The sequence below is a fragment of the Corythoichthys intestinalis genome, chromosome 7, assembly GCF_030265065.1.
Source record: "Corythoichthys intestinalis isolate RoL2023-P3 chromosome 7, ASM3026506v1, whole genome shotgun sequence".
Lineage (NCBI taxonomy): Eukaryota > Metazoa > Chordata > Actinopteri > Syngnathiformes > Syngnathidae > Corythoichthys > Corythoichthys intestinalis.
Genome location: NC_080401.1, coordinates 6813148 through 6835600, shown reverse-complemented (window position 1 = coordinate 6835600; position 22453 = coordinate 6813148). Strand labels below are relative to the sequence as shown.

The 22453-nt window shown below is 39.1% G+C and overlaps 1 long non-coding RNA gene across 4 annotated transcripts; it reads left to right on the top strand.

Moving 5' to 3' along the window:
- The first annotated feature begins 3949 nt into the window (after positions 1-3949).
- On the top strand, positions 3950-21427 carry LOC130918731 (uncharacterized). 4 transcript variants are annotated; one of them, XR_009063819.1, is made up of 12 exons: positions 3950-4277; positions 7022-7220; positions 7328-7473; positions 7561-7665; positions 8522-8637; positions 8718-8840; positions 8916-9078; positions 11859-11937; positions 13179-13261; positions 18953-19126; positions 19202-19955; positions 20043-21425. It is a non-coding gene; the product is annotated as an uncharacterized LOC130918731 (long non-coding RNA). The 4 variants fall into 4 exon arrangements; XR_009063822.1 differs by lacking the exon at positions 11859-11937 and having other exon boundaries at positions 20043-21427; XR_009063821.1 differs by lacking the exon at positions 18953-19126 and having other exon boundaries at positions 3952-4277; positions 19875-19955; positions 20043-21421.
- Positions 21428-22453: the final 1026 nt, after the last annotated feature.

Here is a 22453-nt window from a genome sequence, read left to right as displayed (position 1 = left end):
GGCGGGTCTCATTGCATATGATTTATGGTGCATTCAGGCTCAAATAAAATGCTAAGCAAATTACAACTATCTGCCTGTGTGGTTTTTATTCATTTTTTCCTTCTTTCTTTTTTAAAATTAGCAATAAGAAATATAGAAAGAGCCTGGAAATGTTTAAAAATCAATTGACGGATTTCTGAATTTGAAATAGTTTGTGAAGTAATTCAGACTGCACAGAATTTCATTTTCATGATATAGTACAGTAATCCCTTGTTTTTCGTGGTTAATGGGGACCAGAACCCGCCGCGATAAGTGCAAAACCGTGAAGTAGCGCAAAAAATTATTATTTTTATTATTTTGTGTTCAATATATTTATTTAGATTTAGCATTGGAAAGAGATATATACATAAAACATGTTTTTTTTCCCCACTTTTTTCCCCCAAAGTATAATAAAAAACAAAACTTTAATGTATACATATATTTTAATGCATGGTTTTTAAGCACTTCAAATATAATAATCATAAATTTTAAACATGTTACTGTCCCACCGAATTATTTTGAAACATGAATATAGCTGAAAAATGCTCGGCTTTATTAAATGCTTCATTGAGTCACTCCACTGAAATCTGCTCAAGCTGCTCACTTACGCAATGCATTGCCACAGCAACTGTTTAAAAAGTTAAGCGATGATTGACGCATACGGTGCTTTAAAGTTCACTTCTCTGGCAAGTTCAAACATTAAACGTCTGTGAATAAGCTTTAATAAGCAACTTTAGTGCACTTACTGCCTGACCAACAGAGAGCAGTGAGGGAGGGAGGGTGAGATTACGCGATCGGCTCGGGACAGCTCATCTGTATTTTTTTTTTTTTTAATTAAAAAAAAAAAAAATCCGCGATGGACTGAGGGCTCGAAGTTTGAAGAGCGAAGTAGAGAGGGATCACTGTATTAGAGGATAACGTCAATAAAAGCCAATTATTTCCAGAAAGTAGACGAAATTAGTGCATGCAGACATTTTTAAATGCCAGAACTGTTTTAGCCAATCAAATGCGAGTATTTGAGCTATTCCGCCATTACTCATGATGCCAGTTACACCCAAAATTTCCCAGGTTATTGCAATGGAGATCTTGTTTCATGAGTATCGACACTTAAATAATCGCATATGCACAGGTTTTGCTTGGGGGAAAAAAAATGAAATAGTGAAAAAAAGATTGTTGTGTATTTAGTCATTCTCGTGTTGCTGTAGGTTTGTCTTTGTTGCAGTCCAGTCGTATTGAGTATTGTCGTTTTATACACAGATTTTGTTTTATCCAACCCGCCGTAGTTTCCTTTGCATTTCCGCTTCCTCCTATGAAAGCACACCATCATAAACAACAACAACAACCATGGGTACTGACGATTCTGCTACTTTTGCCCAGCCAACTTTGGACATTGGAAATTGCACCTCACGACGCGATCCGTCTCCCTCGTACAGCGCGCTGCACGGCGCATCCCTTACGGCAGGCGAACTTGCTGACTACTGAGCCAAAAGCCCAGGCTAACAACTTTAGCTGCCAGTGTGCCCTTTTAAAAGCATCAGGAGCGAGGTATCGATGCACCCAACACACAACAGACCCGCATGCACCCGTTACACTCAACCCCGAAAACCTTAACTGCCGATCTGGGTCATGGCACCAATGTAACTGGTCTGCATCACAAAGTAATTAATTAAGTTGAATTAAGCTTTAATTCATTCATTAATTCATCACCTGTACCCTACCCTCAAGAGGGTACACGTGGGGGTACTGGTGCATATCCCAGCGGTCTATGAGCAGGAGAACAGGGTTGTGAGCCAATCACAGGGCACAAAGAGAAACAGTGAACTGATATGTGAGCCAAAGAAGCAGTATATTGAAAGATGTCGATAGAAAAGCTAACTCTGGACCAGCTCAGTTTGTCTTTTTCAGCCCTCGACACTCAAGCCAACATTTGTATGTTCTTCCACATCGTTACCAGTAAATCTGGCACCAAAGACATCATTTTCGGACAGAATTGGTAGGTTTAGCTCAGTAAATATCTCGTTCGTACACTATTTCCATTCATTTACTATTGGGGAAAAACAGGAGGTTGACCCGCCTAGCCACAGTTGCTAAGGTCATCAATTTTACTGAGCAAAAGTGATGTGTTTCTTGCGGTACGCCATTCATCTTTAATCAAATCGCACGTTAAAAAAAATAATTGCAGATGTTATTAATAGCTCCCTTCGCATTCAGCATAGAGCACCAGCAGTTTCATGATGATGATGAATTTAATATTGACCTGCATGCAAAATACTGTATTCCTTTTAGCTAAGCACTTAACCGCTGAACTAAAAGATGACGCTACAGAGAATCCCGAATGTTGTTTTTGACCGGTGTTCTCCTACATTTGTGTCCTACATTAGTCGAATTTGACACCCAAAGTACTACCGTGTGCTCTAAACTTGTTTTGTTTAGATGCATACAGGCAGAACGCACTAAAAATGCCTTAAGAAAATACTTAAATGTAGTTAGAGTATATCAAATAACGACAGTTAAAATACGCTACGTGACTAATGTGGTCAACTGCTTCATAGCTAACACAAAAAACACAATGGTTAAAAGTATTTGAGGGTAATACATGCAAAAAGTATATTTGGGCAATGAAAAGGTTCTAAAAAACTAAATAGAAACAAAAATAATGAGTACTCGCTGCTTCTTAACGATGTGCGCATGCGTGCGGATGCTTGCGCGAGCGCGCTGAGCAGTGTGTAGACGTTTCGCCGCGTAGTAAGGAATGGCCGAACACCGGATAAAAATAAATTACGCATACCAGTTAGTTAAATGTTAAGCACAATTAGGTAAAAATAACAAAGATGTTAGAAAACGGGCTGCAACTAATATTTTCCGTCAAACAATGCCACAAATAAAACGTTAATTTTAGATACATCGAAACAACTTGGTACAACGCATAACGAACCAAACATGAACGAAGCTCACTGTAAGCCACAAATTAAAGTTAGAAAAGCTAGCATCCTAGCATTTTTTACACCGTTATTTGATAGTTCTTCGTTTAGTTTTTTTCATCACACACACTCAAGTGAGCATGCTTCTATCAGTCGGCGACTAAACTATACACTATAATTAATCAAACTTACCTCCCAGGCTTTCAGTGTGTGCAAAAAGTTGAGATTCGAGGTGTTGTGTGGTACAAAGGTTTGTCCAAGTGGGTCGTGTGTCTCCAGATAAGTCGCCTACGTTCAACAGCAGCATCTGACTGAATGACATCTGCTGGATGCTGTAGGTGCAGGTGATGCTGCAGGTGACATCAAAGACCAAAGAGCTGCCCACTTACACTCTTAGTCCCTCATGCTCTTTGATGTCGATTTTGACCTTGACCCCACCTCCTTCGGACCTCTGGTATGTGATGGGAGCACTTGTAGCCATTTACTCCTTCTCCCAAATGTATTTTACTAGTCATTATTAACAAGTGTTCAAACATTTTACAGTAACATTAACCCATTTTGTATGGAACCCCAAAGGGTCAAAATTAAATAAACCAAAACAACATTTTGAAATAAATACGATTTTGAGAAATAACAGACAAATTGTGTAATATGACCTTTAAATTGTAAAATAAGGAAATATATTGAAAAACATTTTACAAGAAAAAACATTTTTTACAAAGTTTTTTTTTTTTTTTTTTAAATGTCACTATCTTTTTCCACAATAATCCTTTTATTTCATAATGTCATTTTTCAACACAATGATATTTTCGAGATAAAATCGTTTTTCACAAAGATTTTTTTTTCCATACTGTCTTTTTTCCACAATGGCCTATGTATTTCATAATGTCGTCTTCCAGCACAATGAAGCGAGTGCTGTCAGTCAAATACATTATGACCTTCTTTTCCAGTGAATGAGTTAGGCTAATGATAACTTTTGAATCAATGTCCACTGTAGTGTGCCACCTGTCCTGAAAGGGTTAAGAAAAAATCTTTTTATGGTTAATAATGATGAATAAATAAAAAGAAAAGAAAGAAAAAAAAAATATTAGTTGAAATGAAGGTCTCACGCAGGACGTCCAAAGGAGGTGGCGCCAAAACATTATGACGTCACAAAGAGTAACTGGCCTTTGATGTCACATGAGTATCTAAACAGCATCCAAAGGAGCGGGTGGAAATCGGTCATATGCTGCATTCGAGCACACGCGAGTCATCGGAAGGCACCCGACTCATCTAGAGACTTTTCTACGATGGAACACCTCACGTCTGAACTTACTGCATTCGTTGAATGACTGGGAGGTAATTTGATTAAACTTGTTTTATTTGCCGTAACGTTTTGCTTCGTGCCAAATTGTTGTTAACGGCACTGTGTAAATTAGCACCAAATTCTCCGTTAACACTGTTAACGGAGAATTTGGTGCTTTTCAATAGCTTAGCGCTTTACAGCTAACAATGAGCAAACTTTTAACTGTCATTCAGATTTGCCGAGTCAAACATAAACCTTGGAATATCGCGTCGTGTAAATCGTTTGCACGCTTACTACATTTTAAAATTTAATATGACATATACATATATATTTTCGTGTTTTTCGGCGCGAGAGTGACCATTAATCCTCGCCTTTCGGTCATTGTATAGACCCTACCCACCGACGTCACAAAACCACGTGCTTGCTGTATGGTTCCGCCCACTTGTCCGTCATTTTGTCTCTGTATTAGCATTGGTTTCAATTGATCGAGGAATTTAAAATGCATTTCATGGAAGGCCCGGTGCTTTCTGATGCTGTAAACTCACTGGATGTGTTGCATAAAAGGCGTTATGTGGAAAAGCTTCGTTCTATACAGTCGCCAGATCCATATTTGATGCCCAAATCGATGTTTTTCGACCCACTGTCTTCGCCCTGTCTGCCTGACATCTGCTACGCTGATATTTACAATTATCTTGTCCACACAAAATCAGCCTATTCTCACGAAAATTTGAAAAACTTCAAGAGCTTGGAGGCTTATAAATACTTCGTTGCTGGTTAGGTGAAACAGGTCCTCGTCCACGAAAATTCGGCAGGAATCTATCTTGTGCTTGGAAAGGTGAGTTACGAAATTTTCAATTCAAAATCTTTTGTTATTGCTAACATCCACTGTCAAGTCTAATGTATTTCATGTCGTTTGTCAATGGAGTTAAGGCTTTTAATGTTTATATGGTTTAGCGATAGCACTCTCACTACATACATACATGTATGTTGTCGGCGATTAGCCTAGCAATGATCTTAATTGTGGTTATTTGTCAGCCCAAAACCCTCTAAGTATATCTTAAATGTATCTTACCGGATATAAAATGACTACTACATAGTCTGTGGTGATTTTTTGGTGCCCAGTTTTCACGTCGAATTGCAGCCGTCCATTTCGCTCTTCTCTTTGGATCCCTCGGAATACGGTAAAACTTCAAGTCTCTCCTTCCATCTTCTCTGTTAGTGCAACCAACAGCCACACACGCCTTCACCATTTTGATTATTAATGTTAAGGAGCAGAAAAACACGCCGTAAATAGGAGGAATGTACGTAGCCGTAACAGGTTAACACTATGTTTTGACGGACAATTGGGCGGTACCATTCAGGAGAGCGGAGTTGTGACGTCACGTGGGTAGGGTCTATAGCGGTTGTCTGCTTCAGCTCAAATTTAAAAACGTGAACGTCAGTCATGTCTACATGTTGACTGTATAAATGAAATTTATAGGGAGGTATATATTGTGTTGTATGTTCGATCATTTATATAACATTTTAGAGGTTAACATTTATATTACCGTTATCTAGAGAAATTTGTTAAATTCAAATATTGCTTCACAATAAAATTGGAACAGGCTGCCACCTAATCAGGAGTTTTGTACCGCAATCGTCCGTGAGCAAAAAAAATAAAATAAAAAAGAAAGAAAACCCTGCGAAATCCTGAAAAGACCTCTCCTATTTTATGAAAAGCGTTTTGTGGTTTTTTTGCCTTTCACCAAATGCCACATGAATGGGTGTAGATTTAAGTTAACATTATATATATAATCATCTGGCTTGTGCAAATGTATGTTTTCCTGCACCCCACTTGATGGTACCTCATAGTTTTACAGTTGGGAATCAGTGGTTAATCAATCCACTCAATGTGTCCGTCATTGGCAGATGTGGCTAGAGTAGCCAAAAATTGTACTCAAGTAAGAGTGGCATTACTTCAAAATAAAATTACTCAAGTAAAATTAAAGTAGTCATCCTTAAAATGTACTCAAGTACAAGTGAAAAGGTATTTGTAGAAAAGAATATTCAAGTAATGAGTAATTGTGAGTAACTGCTTACATTTTTTGTTTGATTTAAAAAAAAAAAGTCTTTTTAACAAAGGTAGTCATCTATTTGAACTGTTATAAAGTCCGACGAAAGAAAAAAAAAATCATAAATGAAACATTATTTGTCCAAAGAGCATGAGTGCCCCTGGTGGCGAAATTAGTTCCTAGTTTGAATTGTGAGTAGTTCTTTCAAAATTACTATTATGAAATCAAAAGGATCATAGCTCCGGTTTTCTGTGGTCAGTCGGTGCCAAATAAAAACAATGAGAGAGGTTAAAATCTGCGTTTTATGTCAAATACTTCATCTATTACAGCGCTTTAAAGACACCACATGATTGAAGAAGCTGGCGTGAACATAGAACGGCAACCTTGCGTCTGATTAGTGTAATGGAGTCATGTGAATATATTGCGACGTCTTATTGGTGAAATTGATAGAGCTACTCTTAGTATTGCTGGCAAAAAAAAAAAAAAAAAATACATCTAATATGTAGATTAAAGAGGAAAATGTAACTACTCTTGTGTAACCCAAAGTAGCGGAGTAGGAGTAGCGTTTTTTTTCTTTCAGAAATCTACTCAAGTAAAAGTAAAAAGTATAGCTTAGTAAAACTACTCTTGGAAGTACAATTTTCTCAAAAAGTTACTCAAATAAATAACTGAGTACATGTTATGCGTTATTACCCACCTCTGATCATTTGTTGCTCATCCATGTTTGTTTGTCTTATTGTCTACAGATTACCCACCAGACCTTACTGCTGGTTCATCAGAAGACTGAGGCTCTGCAATAGGAAGGAGACCACTTCTAATGACATGGACTTAAAATGAGAAAACGCTGAGAGTACGACAACTGACTGGCTGCAGCTCTTGCGCAACGCAGACAGCAAACGCAAAGTGGTCATCGCCTCTCTGGCTTTCCACATGACCTGGGCATAGGTAGGTAGACAGTTTTGGAAGCCCCCCCCAAAATGTTTGGTTCATTCAAACTACATTCACGTGATATTCAAAAATAAAAATCAATAATACTTTTTTTCCACTTGCAGGTATGTCGTCTGCTGGAAAGCCTGGAGGAGGAGTATAAGTGGATGGAGGACTGGTGCTGCGCAACAGGCAAACCTGACCCCAGCGGTCAGATGGTTTGACTTCCATGATCAGTAAACACCTAAAACAGAAGGAATTGTTCCTCAAGGTTGAAATCATACCATTAAATATGTAAGCAGAGTTCATACAATGTTACATGTCTAATCTTCCGTAATTGTGTTTTCTGTCATTCAAGCCTGCACGTTAACCAAGGGAATTGCAGATATCTTCTACCAGTACGTAGAGAGGAACGGCGCTACAATGGGAAGGCTGAGTCACGACCGGGAAGAGCATGTTACAAGTAAGTTTGGAGAATAACATTTACTTATCTCTATATAGCTCTTAAGAGCACTCAAAGTTGATGGGCGGAGCTTAAACACCCGATATTAATAGTTTGATCTCCTATGAGTATTTATTAGCATAAGTAACAAATCACAAATGTAATGAACAAATAATGCTGTGATTTGCCAAAGTGAGTGGGATTTACAGAAGTTGAAGATTGTTTAACATACAGTATGTAGAAAAAAAAACAACTGGTTTGTAGTTTTTCTGTCAACTATCACTGAAGAGTGTAGCACTTTCAGTGTTGAGAACTACCCAGTAAGGTAAGTAAGCTATTGGCTGTCCTAAAAGTCGCTAGATGGTGTAATCACTTAATTTGCATAATTGGCAATTTGCATTTAATTGTAATGGACGCTGTAAGGGAGAGGAATAAGGCTGTGGGAGAAGCAAAAAGTGAGTTAAACAGCCCCCAAAATATGTTAAGAACTACAAATGAACCCTAACTTTTTTGGGCAAACTAAATGGACCAGAAGTACAATACAGTACATAAAGAAATGATTGTAACTTGTCGCTAGCTGCTTTTGATGAAAAAAAAAAAAAACAAAACAGAAAAACAACAGATTTAGCGAGAAAATCGAGAAGTTGGCAACACTGAGCACTTTTAAACTCACTTACACTTGAAGAAATGACACTTTATTGTGAATATTTTTGAATAGAGAAACATTCAAATAAAACATTAACACTCAAACAGCTTGCCAAAGGCACTAGGGTATACAGTATATTAACTGAATTTTACAGTATTGATTTAAATGGAACATCTTGCATCTACAGTATATAATTTTTCCCTAACGAGAGGGTGTTTTTTCTTTTTATAGGCATTCTGAATTACTTGGATGAGAGAGAAAACCCTATCTTCTGTTCGTGGAATGTCAGAAAGCAGCAACTGGACCAGGGCCAGCAGTATTTGTCGTTTGAACGTCGTGCCATTCAGGTGACTGAGTTAGAAATCATTAGTCTCAAACAGCCAACATTGTGTGACTTGACCAAAAACATAACAAGTATGACTTTAAGGCTTAGGAGACATTTCAAGATATGAGTGAGGTTTACCTGTCCTTGTACTACTCCACTGGCTCAAGCATCTGCTTCAGGCAGGAGCTGCTGAAGGAGAAGGAAAACTTTAATGTCATCAGCAAGGTAGGTTCCGCGTCACACCCTCATCTAAATGTTTGGATGCAAGCATTCAAAAATGATCTTATGGCTCCTCCATAGCGAATGGAAGAGTGCGTGAAGCTGCTTATCCGACTGGCGGACGGGTACTGCGCCAAAGGTCACAGCCATGCCGGCAAGATAAAAAAAACGTGTTTTGGCAGTTAACCGGTGCTACCAGGATTTGAACCTGCGAATGGAAAAGCACTGCTGCAGCTTGGAGAAAGTAAGTCTAATTTGACAAAGATACCAGCCGGGGCCGGATCTATGGGGGGGTCTGGGTGGGCACGTGAGTCGTGCCCACCCAATCAAAATGTTGGTGTTCTGTTATGCATAAAAGATTGATGGGTTTTGTGATTGAATACCTGAGTTTTATTGCTTTTACGTCTTATTAGCATCATCTAGTGGACGCCTTAATTTACTGCATCCCATGTGCACTTTATTTGAAAGAAACTGTCACACGGATGTTCAGTAGTTGTTCAGTAGGGAATCACACGAAGACGGCCGCAGTCAGTTCGCACCGTCTCTGTGACCACTTTGCCTTGAATTTAAGGTTGCATCGCCGGTATGTATTGTTTAAATGTGTTTAAAAACGTAAATATGTGAATTGTGTGTACTTCAGTGCAAAAAAAGTGACAGATTCACTTAGCATGAAAGTTGTGATATGTTAATTACCCACGAGTTAGAGGGTCGGCAAAATGGCGTCTCGGGGGCTCTGCTAATTGTTTATTCATATTTTCATATGCAGTTTGCTACAGATAGGGCAGTACATATGCGATTTCATATATTGTGCATAATTTGATTGTGTTGTTTTGTCTGTTTTCTTTAGTTTCACCCTTTTGAGTGTTAATAAACCTGCTTAGACATAGCCACGTCTGTAGAGTCGTTGATACGAGAAAGGTGTTCATAGCCACGACTATCGTAATGGCACAGTCTCTATTTAGCGTCGCACTGGATATAGAGAACGCACGGAGAGTTGGTCTCACCTACTTTTTTATTGCAGGATTAACGGTTACTGTTGGCCGCAACCACGCCGAACAAGTAATCACCAAAACAAGCTGTTTTTCCAACCTCATTTGTTATCCGCGCGCTTCCTCTCTCTCCTCCAGACACATTCTCGCAGTCGGACATCCGGGCATTAATGACATCACCAGCCACAACAAAGCGTCGCCATATTGAAATGGGGGCAAAACATGAGTCACAAGCAGTGGCTCTGTCCTTTATTGTAGTACAAACGCGTTGAACTTTTGTCTTATTTGCGGTCTTTTTTTCCATCGGAATGACTAAAAGTTGCCGTGTTGAGGTTTGTAACACAAGGAAGAGTTCGGAGCCGCATTTGAAGTTCTTTATTCTTCCTCGTGAGAAGAAAAGGACAAGCAAATGGCTGAAAGCAATTAATTAAGGAACAGTAAAAGAAGACTGTTCCGTGGACCATTCTCGCCAGTGGGAACCTAAATCCAGGCACATTTACTGTACGTTTGCAGCTGACATTTTATTACTGGTGAGTAAACTTTAATCGATTTTTCTTGCCCCAATTAGCTGCTAGGATTCAATAGACTAAGCATTTTTATTATTACCGTAACTGACAACTTGCAAAGCGTTATTTTTCTTTTGCCATGAACTGCTCTGATCGGTCAATCGGTATATTATTGGCCTGGTGGGAATTGGTTATTTTGCCGTGACGTGTTCACGGCTAAATAACGCTTGGAGGCGAATTACCGGTTACGGCAGAAATGATCACTCCGTATATACTACCAGTTTTCTTAGTTCCTCACAGTACATATTCCATGTAATTGGTAAAGGTCAACTTACAGGGTGACTTTATGAGGTAGTTGTAGATGTTACCGAACTCCACTGCAGGCAATTCCTTTGGATTGTTTATCCAGCTATCAGCTGCGACTTTGTATGGGCAGATTTGCAGGCCAATACACGTTAATTTTAAGTTGTATCGCCTCCTCGCGTCTGTCGGCAGTGACTCATGATAATAAGTCATGTTTAAGACGTTTTTAATGAAAAAAAGACGCAAAACACAGCTGAAATATATGAATTTCAGACGTTTGTCTACGGATGTTTACCTGTGTGTGCCCCCATCTCAAAATGGCGACACGTTGCTATGCGAGATGACGTCATCGTGACATCACGCCGACAGCGAGAACAAGTAGATAGATGAATGAAAAACAACAACAAACAAACAAAAAACAAACCCCCCAAAAATTAATGCAGCCTCAACGGGACACAAGCCAGTGTCCTACTTGCGCCGGTCCCAAGCCTGGAGAAATGCAGAGGGTAAAAAAAAGCCTGCATTGGGGGTGCCCCCTCAAGTTTTCTTAGTGCCCACTCTGGTGGGTAAACCTAGATCCGGGCCTGATACCAGCTATGAAGCTTTTTCAATGATGTACAAGCTACACAAGGGGTTTCCAAACTATGATGTCTATCACTGTCAATGGCAGCGAATGAATTAAGGGCTACTAGCAAAAAACAATAATGGGGATATAGCAACAAATGTATTTATCGTAGTACTCAAATAATTCGAATATCCTGAAAAGGTTGTTGTATTCCTACAATTCGACTTAAAAGGTGAATTTGGCGTATTAAATGAATGAATAAAATGCTAATTATTATACTTTTGGCTCGATAAAAAATTTGTTCCATATTACGTTTCCAAAATTAAACAACTTTCACTTGATATTGTAACTTTAACGGGTGCTATTGTATATTTACACCACTGAGACAAAAGTTGTTTAATTGACTAGCGCCATCTAGTGTTGATGCTGATGAGTGCAACAGAATATAGGCTAATTCAAGCTTTTTGTGCAGGCCATACTTAATGATATTTTCATAATTTGCTGAGGATCAATCAGAACTGGGCAGTTGGCCCATAGTTTGGACACCACTACTATAAATAAAACTGATTTGACTGACTGAACTGTTATAACTTCTAAGAATGCAAAAATCTACATCATATTACTCCAAACTATAAATTCCTCTCTGTTTCTTGTTTGTTAGAATAAGAATGTCCAACTGGGCATTGTTCCTGCTACATCTGACAACAAGATGAGGGATGGCGACCTGCACGCAGTAAAGCGTATGTTACTTAATCATACTGTTTGTGAATTTAACTTGGTAGTTCATCAGACAAAGGTCTGTTTTATTAAGTAAAACTAAAGCTGTTCAGTCAATAGTTGTAGTTTAGTTTGTTCCTTGCTGAACAAACATAAGATCATGCATTTCAATGATTTGAAAGTATCCTCATTCATGCCTACATTGCTTTAGTTGGTCATCTTTATGAAAGCAAACATAATAATTAGGGCTGGCAAACGATTAAAATTTTTGATCGAGTTAATCACAGCTTAAAAATTGTAATCAATTGCAATTCAAACCATCTCTAAAATATGCCATATTTTTCAGTAAATTATTGTTGGAATGGAAAGATAAGTCACAAAACGAATATATACATTCAACATACTGTACATAGGTACTGTATTTGTTTATTATAACAATAGATCCACAAGATGGCATTAACATTAACATTCTTCCTGTTAAAGGTATCCACTGATAGAAAGACTTGTAGTTCTTAAAAGACAAATGTTAGTACAATTTATAGTAATTTTATATTAAAACCCCTCTTAATGATTCGTTTTATTAAAATTTATAAAATTTTTAATCAAAAAATAAACTACTAGCTCGCCGTTGTTGACGTCGCCGAGCGGTGACGTCACATGGGCTCCCTGCCGTTCTTCCACAGTGTCTTTAACTACGAAAGGTAGTGATTTTAATACACCACAAGGTGCCAATGGGGAGTTTTAAATTACTGAGAAATCAAGCCAATGAGTGTGTTTTTTCCCTCGAATGACGCCGTAGCTCCCCGTTTACTGGTCCAGCTACGGTCATTTGAGTGCTGGCTTCACAACGTAGGAGACCTCTGATAGTTTGTATATTTTGACCAAATATTGCCATCCAGTGTATTTGATGAGCTAAACGATTGGAGCACTTTTTTTCTGTGAACATTATTCTTTTGAGAGATAGGAATATTATTTTTGTTGTGCTTTGACTAAATGATGCTTTTGTTTGTTGTGAAGGAGTTCCCGAAGCTTATGCCAATAAACGGCGCAGTCAATGTACGCCCGTGTCCACTTGCCTTTCTCTGCCTCTTAGCTCTCAATGTGCAAAAAACGGCATCATTGTAATCTGTTTGAGGTAATGCATGAGTGGGTCATTCCGCGCATTCGTTAAATGCGTCAAATATTTTAACGTGACTAATTTATGCCCGTTAACGCGATAAATTTGACAGCACTAATAATAACGCCTTGTTACGTTTTCATTTAGGTTTATGTTGGCGGAGCGCTGCCATAAGAAGCTGACCGCTAAGCACTCGGCTGCCCACCACAACCGGGAGAAGAAGCATGAAGGTAACGGTGAGTTAAGTAAGGTCTCCTAATGGTGTAGGGCACTTTTACAACTGTACAATGGAACCTCCAAAATGGAATGTTCCAAAAGTGATACTATGGATGCCAGTTGAAGCATTCATTTGATATATTTGATATAGAGCTTAAGGTCTATGTACTAGCATGTGCTTTGCCCTAACTAATAGGACAATTAGTGCACTAGTACCATGATGGACATGATTTTTATTTTTTATTTTTTTTTCTCTTACGCTTTGATATTTCTGCACACAAATAGGACAACTACCATATATAGTAGCGTATAGGTCGCACCCCCTAGTTTGCAGTTAAAAAAGTAGGCCTTTCACTGTACGTTGACCCTCGTATAAGTTGCAATATAGGAGATTTTTGGTCCAATTTTCGATACAATATGACTGAAACACAAAACACGGTACATTTTATTGTGATTTAAAGACTATTTGCAGCTTTGGCTGTTGGTCTTTATTCCTTCCTTGGGCAAGTTTTGTTTATAAGTACTGTTTGTCTAAAGCACAGTGCATATTTTTGTGGTTGTACAAGATGTTGTATTTTTTATACAGTGTTTTTCAACCTTTTCTGAGTCGCGGCACGTTTTTACATTGGAAAAAGTCTCACGGCACACCACATACCAAAAATGTTCCAAAATTACTTTCTCTACAGTATATTTAATTGTAAGATGATTTCTCAGTATTTAAACGTAATCAGTGTGAAACTTGAACCTGTTTAGATGAACACAAAGCCGATATCCTGGCAGGAATCTTCTTCACCAGCTCTCAGTCTATCTGTATTTTTTTCACAGCAGTTAGGCTTGAATTTAATTATTGGCAATGTCTTTAACTGCATCAGGGCCGAGTATGACAATGACAATGGCTTTGCAGGCAGGTAGTATTAATGTCTCTGCCACAGTGTGGGACATTTTGGAGTTAGCAACAAGTACAGCAACAAGGTAACTGGGTTTGAGGGCTGTCTCATTTAACTTTGTATTTTTTCTCACAAAAAGCTGCCTGTTTCTGTTTTCACGATGGCGAACAAAATAGTCCATCGACTTTTGAGGCGACGGGTATTTATTTTGTAGATGACGTTTAAGCTTGTTTGGCACCATGGCGCTGTTGGATAGCACTCAAGAACTGCTCGGATTTCTAGCCATCAGCCAACTTGCTGTCCGCGACAATGTGGACGCCAGCACATCTACTGTACATCATTTGATTAGACTCGTCAAGTGTCGATATACACGACTTGAACGCGACACAAGCAATACCTCGCTCACCTGCACACGACCGAGAACTTTCTACCTACTTCTTCCTTACTACTGTAACTCCGCCTGACGACATAAAAAAAAAAAAAAAAAAAAAAAAACACGGCACACCTGACAATCTCTCACGGCACACTAGTGTGCCGCCGCACACCGGTTGAAAAACACTGCTGTATTAGACATTTGTCGATTATTTGGAGCTTAACTTGCCTGTATAGTTAGCGTAAGTAGCTAATGCTAAATTGTATGCTTTTAAAGTTTTACGACTGTCTAAATTGCGAAATGGTCAGAGATAACAACATATCGGGCGTATAGGAACATTTCATTAAAAAAATTGCGACCTATACCCTAGTACAGTATAGACCCCAATCACGTGACGTCACAACTCCGCCCCCCTGACTGCTGCTGCCATATTGTCCGTCAGCTCATCGTGTTTACATATTACCGCTACGTACATTCCTCCTATTACTGCATGTTTTTCTGATTGTCTAAGGAATCACCGCCTACTAAACGAACCCTAAAACCTTCCTGACAATCGTTAACATTGATTAATCAAATGGTGAAGGCATGTGTGGCGGTTGGTTGCAGTAACAGAGAAGATAAACGGTCATTTTAGTAATTGCTGTGTGCCCATTGTTAAAAGGGAAAATCTCTAAAGCAGCACGGTTTGTTTATCTCGGTCCATGATGCGTTTGTGTCGACAGCCGTCAGACAGCGGCGAAAACTTCAATAGTCGTGATGCCAACACGATCGCAGACATCATCAGACGGAGACTACGAAGCTCGTCGCCACGGTAGCACAGCAAGAATGTGAGCGCAACAACAGGTGTTGTACCGAAAAATAGCCGCCCCGCGTGAAATGTGCCCCCTGACGAGAGCGCCAACACAGAAACGACTTTGCTGTACCGTGAACATGTATTATTTTACTCTGCTTGAACTAATAAATGTCATGCCTGTGTGATTGTCATTGCGATATGGTCGTGAAAACCTGTAGACTAATACATTTCTGTTCAAAGATGGTGATGTGGCCCAGTCCACGATTTGTTACTAAAATACAGTACTAATATTTTCTGTAATTTAGTTATTTAAAACTGATCTTACAGTCGTAAATCCATTATTGTAATGCGTCCATGAAAACATTTGATGTTTTCACTTCAATAAAGCGTTTTAAATAAGCGCTTCCGTCAGGGGGGACATTTCACGCGGGGGGGCCATTTTTCGGCACACACCGGCCCGTTGTCGAACCGCCGATCAAATTTCATTTTACAATCCGACACACAATGACGGACAGTATGGCGGCACAATACAGCGATCACGTGATTGTGTGACGTTGGTGATTGGGGTCTATACCGTACATGTTAGACAAGCAAAAATAAAGACTGGCATTTTGATGCTACTATTTTTAGTTACTAATGTTTAATTTATTGGCTGCCATTGACAGCAATAGACATCCAATTTAGAGATCGGAAGTGAGCATTAAAATGGATTAGATGTTTATTGTATGAAAAAAAGTTTGTCATAATAAAGGTATTTTACTAGTTGTTTTATACGAGTTTGCTGATTTTTCTTTGCAATGACAACAATGATTAGTGTCACAGTTCAAGCTGGATGTCAAGGTTGATGTATCAATATTAAGGGTGTAACGGTACATGTATTTGTATTGAACCGTTTCGGTACGTGGTGCTCGGTTCGGAACTAAGGCGTATCGAACGAGTTTCTAAAGTAATGTAACCCTTACTTTTCGAGGCTGTGAGTCAATCGGGTTACAGTTTCTTTGCGTAGATTATATTTACTCCGTCTTCTCTACTTTAATGAGGACCAACACAGTACGACAGTACAGTGACGTGCGGTCAGGGGAGGCAGGTGAGGCAGAGCCTCACCTGTCATCATGACAAAAAAATAATTATAGCATCAAATGTATATTAATATTTGTCATTGCTCTTAATGTATGACTCATTTCAAACATTTTTTATAGTCAAAATCACTGAATTTGCCCATTTCCTGTTCAAACAACGAAATGAAACGAGAGGTGCAACAGCAACGAGTAAAGCCTCACCTCTGATTGCGCAATCCATAACAAACTGGGTTGATACATGGAATTAGAGCGTGCTGGTTGCCGTACATCTGCATGTCGCCATTATAATGTTTCCAGATACGTTTATTTGACCTGATTTTCCACAGTCTGGCTAATGTCTTTAACCCTTAAAGTTTAATGTTTGTTAGCGACATATTTAGTTTTGCTGATGGGAAATAAAACCGCAGTGAAAAGGCACAGGTTGCGGCAGATAGTACGCTGCCGCACAGAAAGGGGGCGAACGTGAGCCAACAGGTAATGGCGCCAGGCGAGTCAAGTGCACTGCGGCGACCCGTTTTGTATTGTTTACTACGTCGACATCGGACTCCCAAAATGGAAGAGGATTATATATCTAAACTTAAAAAATTCTCAAAACTGGACTTTCAGTCAAAAGTGGACCTGATTAACAGAGGAAGACCAACGCCGGAGCTAAAAGGTTTGCTTCAAACTACGGGACAGTCTAACATAACTCGCTCTTTTCAAACTGAGTGGTACACCCGAAAAGACTGGCTGTGTGGCTGTCCTTCGAAAAACCGCCTTTACTGCTTCCCATGCCTTTTGTTCTCAACTTGTGCCAATGTCTGGACTAACACGGGATATTGTGACATGAAAAATTTACCACGAAGTCTCAGCAAACATGAGAGATCGTACACTCACATTCAAAGCCAGACTGCTTTAAAAATTTTTGGAAGCTCAAGGATCGATTTGGCTTTGAACGAACAGCGGCGGCTCAACGTTAGCACCCACAATGCTAAGGTAAAGGAGAACCGCGAGATTTTGAAAGACCTCATTAATGCAACCTGCTTCTTAGCTAAGCAGGAGTTAGCATTTCGTGGTAACGATGAGAGGGCAAGCTCTACTAATCGTGGCAATTATGTCGAACTTTTATACGCTTTTGCTGAGAAAGATGAGAGGTTAGCTAGACATTTGGACACATCCACTGTGTTTTCTGGCTTGTCAAATAGAATACAGAACGATCTAATTGAAGCAATCGGTGACCGACACTTTCCTCCCTGGCGATCATCTCCATTGAGGTGGAGAGACTTTTAAAACTAAAGGAAAATAAGGAGGACTTTTACAACAAAGTAACTGAGGTTTTTGTGGCGAAGGGCAGGTGCATGGACTTCATCTACAAATAAAGGTAAGACCACAGTTTTCATTTTAATCTTAATATTTTAAAACTAAATTTTGGCCTTAAATAAAATATACTTTTTCTTTTCATGCTTTTTGTTGAGCAATCTGTATTAAATTGATTTAAGTATCAGATTCAAGTTTTAAAAACAACTGAATATTTCACAAAAGGTCAAAATTGAAATCTGCGGTTTTGTACACCACTCTGTACTCATTTATGTTGTATGAACTAAAGACTTGCGATGGAAATTCCAACACATGGAGAGTGTAGCGCAAATGCACGTTATTTTCTACCTTTACGTATCTGTAATATGTACCGTGTGTGTGTGTTTTGTGAAGAATGCTGATGAGATATGAAATAACCAGTAGTTAATTGAATAAGCTACCCTTTTTGGTTATATATTTGTAAATCTGACACTTAAGGAGTCAGTGCCTCACCAACCACGAACCTCACCGCACGTCACTGACGACAGTATAACCCAGAAACCTCAACGGTGCGACAACGTGGTCACCGCGAGAACGCAGTGAAACGCGGGCATTAAAGTCAATCAGCCAATGCACACCAGTCGCAGTGCGGCCGCGTGTTAGACGCGTCTCAGAAGCGGCTCAACATGACGCGCGCGAAAAGAACGACAGAGTTTATTATTTGACGCGAGAGTCGACCCTCCTGCATCAATACTACTACCGGTAGCTAGAATCAGGCAGACCGGAGGTCACTCGTGTAAAAATACGGTGGATCCGGTCGATTTTCAAACTAATTTGCAATCGTAACCCACTTTTGAGTCCATCAGATCTCTTGAGTGGTAGATCGGGGCACAGTTGACTTGTCTTTGTTGATTTACTGCTGTCTTCTCTGCTATAATAATAACCAACACGGCCCCGTGTTCAATACAAAACTAATATTCACATAGGAACTAAAGTTATACAACATAAAATATACAATATAAATGAATACTACATCACATTTGTAAAATATAAACACATAATAAAATAAATAATAGCCCATTTAAATAAAATAGATTGAAATGAGCTAAACACCTGTAATTAAATAATAATACACAGATCCTGCTTACACAATTAAATTTATTATTTTTCTGTGTGGCGCTTTGACTTGAGAAAATCCACCAATAAAGCTTTTGAAAACCGTTCATAAGAGAAAAAAAAAAGATTCATTGAGGCATTTCATTTGTAAAATACATGTTAAAATCTTTGTCACTTGTTAGGGCCTCTGCCCCTCCTTCCTGAGAGCTGGGCCATCCCCGGCAGGTGTGCATGATTCATCTAATTCACAGGTCAGATGGGTGGAGCGGCCACAGGTGCAGGCAATCATCATCAGCCACCTTTATAAGCCAGTGGACGCCTCACCTCGTCGCCAGATCAATTTGTCCGTTTCCAGCGTCAGTTGCTTCTCGTAATTATTTGAATACTTTTCTCTGTGTTTCTCGGCTCATGATTTTTTGCTCTCGTCCCAGGACCTGTCTCTGTGCGCCCCATGTCGGAACCTCAAGCCTGATCTCTTCCCGATCCTTGTCAGCACCCTGCCTGCCAATTTGCTCTTGGATCTGGCAACAAATAAAACATTTTTTGATCACAGTCACTCTGCCTTTGTCTGCTCTGGGATCCCCTCCCGTCGTGCAAACCTAACATCACTGGGATTGCTTTTCTCTTTGGCACAAGACTTTTTTTCTTCCTTCTTTCAGAAAAAAAAAGACCAATACGCGGGGTCTGAAAGGCAAATTGTTGTTGGATTATCTTTAAATACCCGCTACTTTTTGAGCAGAATTCTAGCTTTGTATAGGCTAATGTTCCTATTATTAAAAGCACAAAGGTGTGCAATAAATAACTAGCACATTTATAGTTTCCATTTTGTTTTCTTACTGTACCGAAAATGAACCGAACTGTGACCTCAAAACCAAGGTAAGTACCGAACCGAGATTTTTGTGTACCGTTACACCCCTAATCAATATTAAAATGAAATTCAAATTTTAGGGGAAGAAAAAGAAAAAACAATGAATATGGGTCTTGTCTTCGCATCCTCAAAGATTTGGACGTTCCATTGTACCACACCTGTAACGAACACATTGTTTAATTATTTGCAGTTCTTCTTATCATTTATTTGGACACAAAGTTGATATTTATTTACAGACACCTTGCACGGAGACTACATGATGCCAAGATCGTGTCATACACTCAAGCGTGGTCATAAACTGGAGTTTAAAGGAACAGGTAGATTACACGATACCACCTATAAAATCTGTGGGGGGGACAAATTATGTCAGAACAAGCAGAGTTGACGGATGTTTTGTCTTCTAGGTCCCATTTGGCAAAAGTGGCACAACAAAAGTGTCAATTGTTAATTGTCAACATGGGTAAACCTCAACCATGAGAGACAGAATGTGGGAAAAAAACAGAAAATCCCATTGTTTGATTTTTAAAGAATTTATTTCCAAATTAGAGTGGAAAATAAGTATTTGGTCACCTACAAACAAGCAAGATTTCTGGCTGTCAAAAACGTCTTCTCACGAGGTCTTACGAGGCTCCACTCGTTACCTGTATTAATGGCACCTGTTTTAACTAATTATCGGTATAAGGAACGGTACACCCTGGACTGGTCATCGTCCAAGCACCTGTCAAATCCAGACTCACAAACAGTAAACACTGTCTCATATTCTCAGTCAATGAATTTAATATGTACTGTATATTCTGTGAATGTGGATTTAAACTGGATTATCTAGAGCAAAAACCCTTGCAAGCACAGAGAGACCAAACAAACAAATGGTATGACAGAGCTGAAACGCTCGCTTCTCAAAAACATCAATGATTTTTGCTACTATACTAGATACTATTCTGTATGGTAACTCGTTGGGTGATTATTGCTTATTGCTTATTGGAATATCACTGCTGTACGAAGGATTACAGAATTGCACATCGGCCTCACAATTCAGAAGTCTTTGTTGTTGTAAATAAATGAATTTGTTTACACTGTATTAACAGTAAACTTTTAGGTGTAATTGATATGCCAATATTTTTCAAATGTTTACTTTTTCAGTGATGAGCAAGGATAGTTATCTCTGATTGGTTCAAATGCACGTTCTTTCTCCCCAAGAGAGTTTGGTGCAAAACAGGGGACTGAGATGAGCGGAAGAGGAGCCTGAGGTTTTGCTGCCAGAGCCCTCTCCGTTTTTTGGAACAACAAATAGAGGGGAAAAAACAAGCTTGTTGAATTAAAGGAGCAATGCAACGGAAAATTGATCAGATTTTTAAGAGAAAGTAAGGAATTGAGTTTTATTTTATTTCAATCTTCCATGTTAATGTGCACTTTGGACTTATTTTTGTTCATTTATGTAAGTATGTAAATGTGCACTTTGGACTTATTTTTGTTCATTTATGTAAGGGTACTTATTTATTTCCTTATAATTAAAAAAAAGTGTTTTCTTTGTCTTCAAAATATATTCCATTTCACTGTGCATAATGTATGTTATTTGTACTTATTTTTTGTTAATGTATGTTACATATATGTTTACATTATCTTCCATTTTAAAGTACATTCTATGTTATTGAATAGTTAAAATAAATGAGGGGAAAATAAAAATTAGATGGAGTTTTAGATAGAATTTTGTAAATCAGTGAATTTTGAATGGAAATCAGTTTCTCATTTATGCCTTGTTCCGGTGTAATGCAGTAGCGTAATGCATGTTTTAAACCAGACATGTCCAAAGTCCGGCCCGGGGGCCAAATGCGGCCCGTGGTCAAATTTCATCCGGCCCCCAGCCTCTGTCATAAAATCAATAACGTCTGGCCCGCACACAGACTTAATAAATTGGTCAGCTGTACTGTTACCAGCATATGAAGTAGCTTACACACTAAATACTGCTTTTCATACACCCACTAAAAGGCAGCAGCACTCTAAGCAACATTACCCCGTGTTACCCTTTACTCCCAATTTTCTAAAATGGCAACAATCAACAAAAAAAAAAAAAAAAGTTGACTGTGACGGCCAATGCTTCAAGGACAGGTGGAATTTGGACTATTTCTTTACTAAAATACGCAACAACTGTGTCTGCGTCATTTGCAAAGAAACAGTCGCTGTTTTTAAAGAGTTCAATGTGAGGCGATATTACCAAACAAGACACGCTGACATGCACGACAAGATTAGAGGGAAGATACGTAGCGAGAAATTGAAGCGACTTAAAGCTAGTTTAAGTTTACAGCAGCAGTATTTCACAAGAGCCCGAGAGTCGAAAGAGAACACCACAAAGGCTAGTTGCGAGATTGTTGACATATTTAATAAAAAAAAAATAATGCAGCAAATGTGACTCACAGAATGGCTTGCTAAAATTTGCTTAAATATATTGTTCTACGTAAAAGATGTCAACCAAGGTTGGCCCCCCACATTTTTACCACACCAAATCTGGCCCCCTTTGCAAAAGGTTTGGACACCCATGTTTTAAACCTTTCATTCATTCATTTTCTTAGCCGCTATTCCTCACGAGGGCCACGGGGGCGCTGGAGCCAATCCCAGCTAGCTATGGGCAATATGCCGGTACACCCTGAATCTGTTGCCAGCCAATTGCAGGGCACAAGGAGACGAACAACCATTCGCGCACACAGTCATACTTAGGGACAATTGAGAGCGTTCGATCACCCTACCCTGCATGTTTTAGTGATGTGGGGGAAACCGAAGTACCCGGAGAAAACCCATGCTGGCACGGGGAGAACATGCA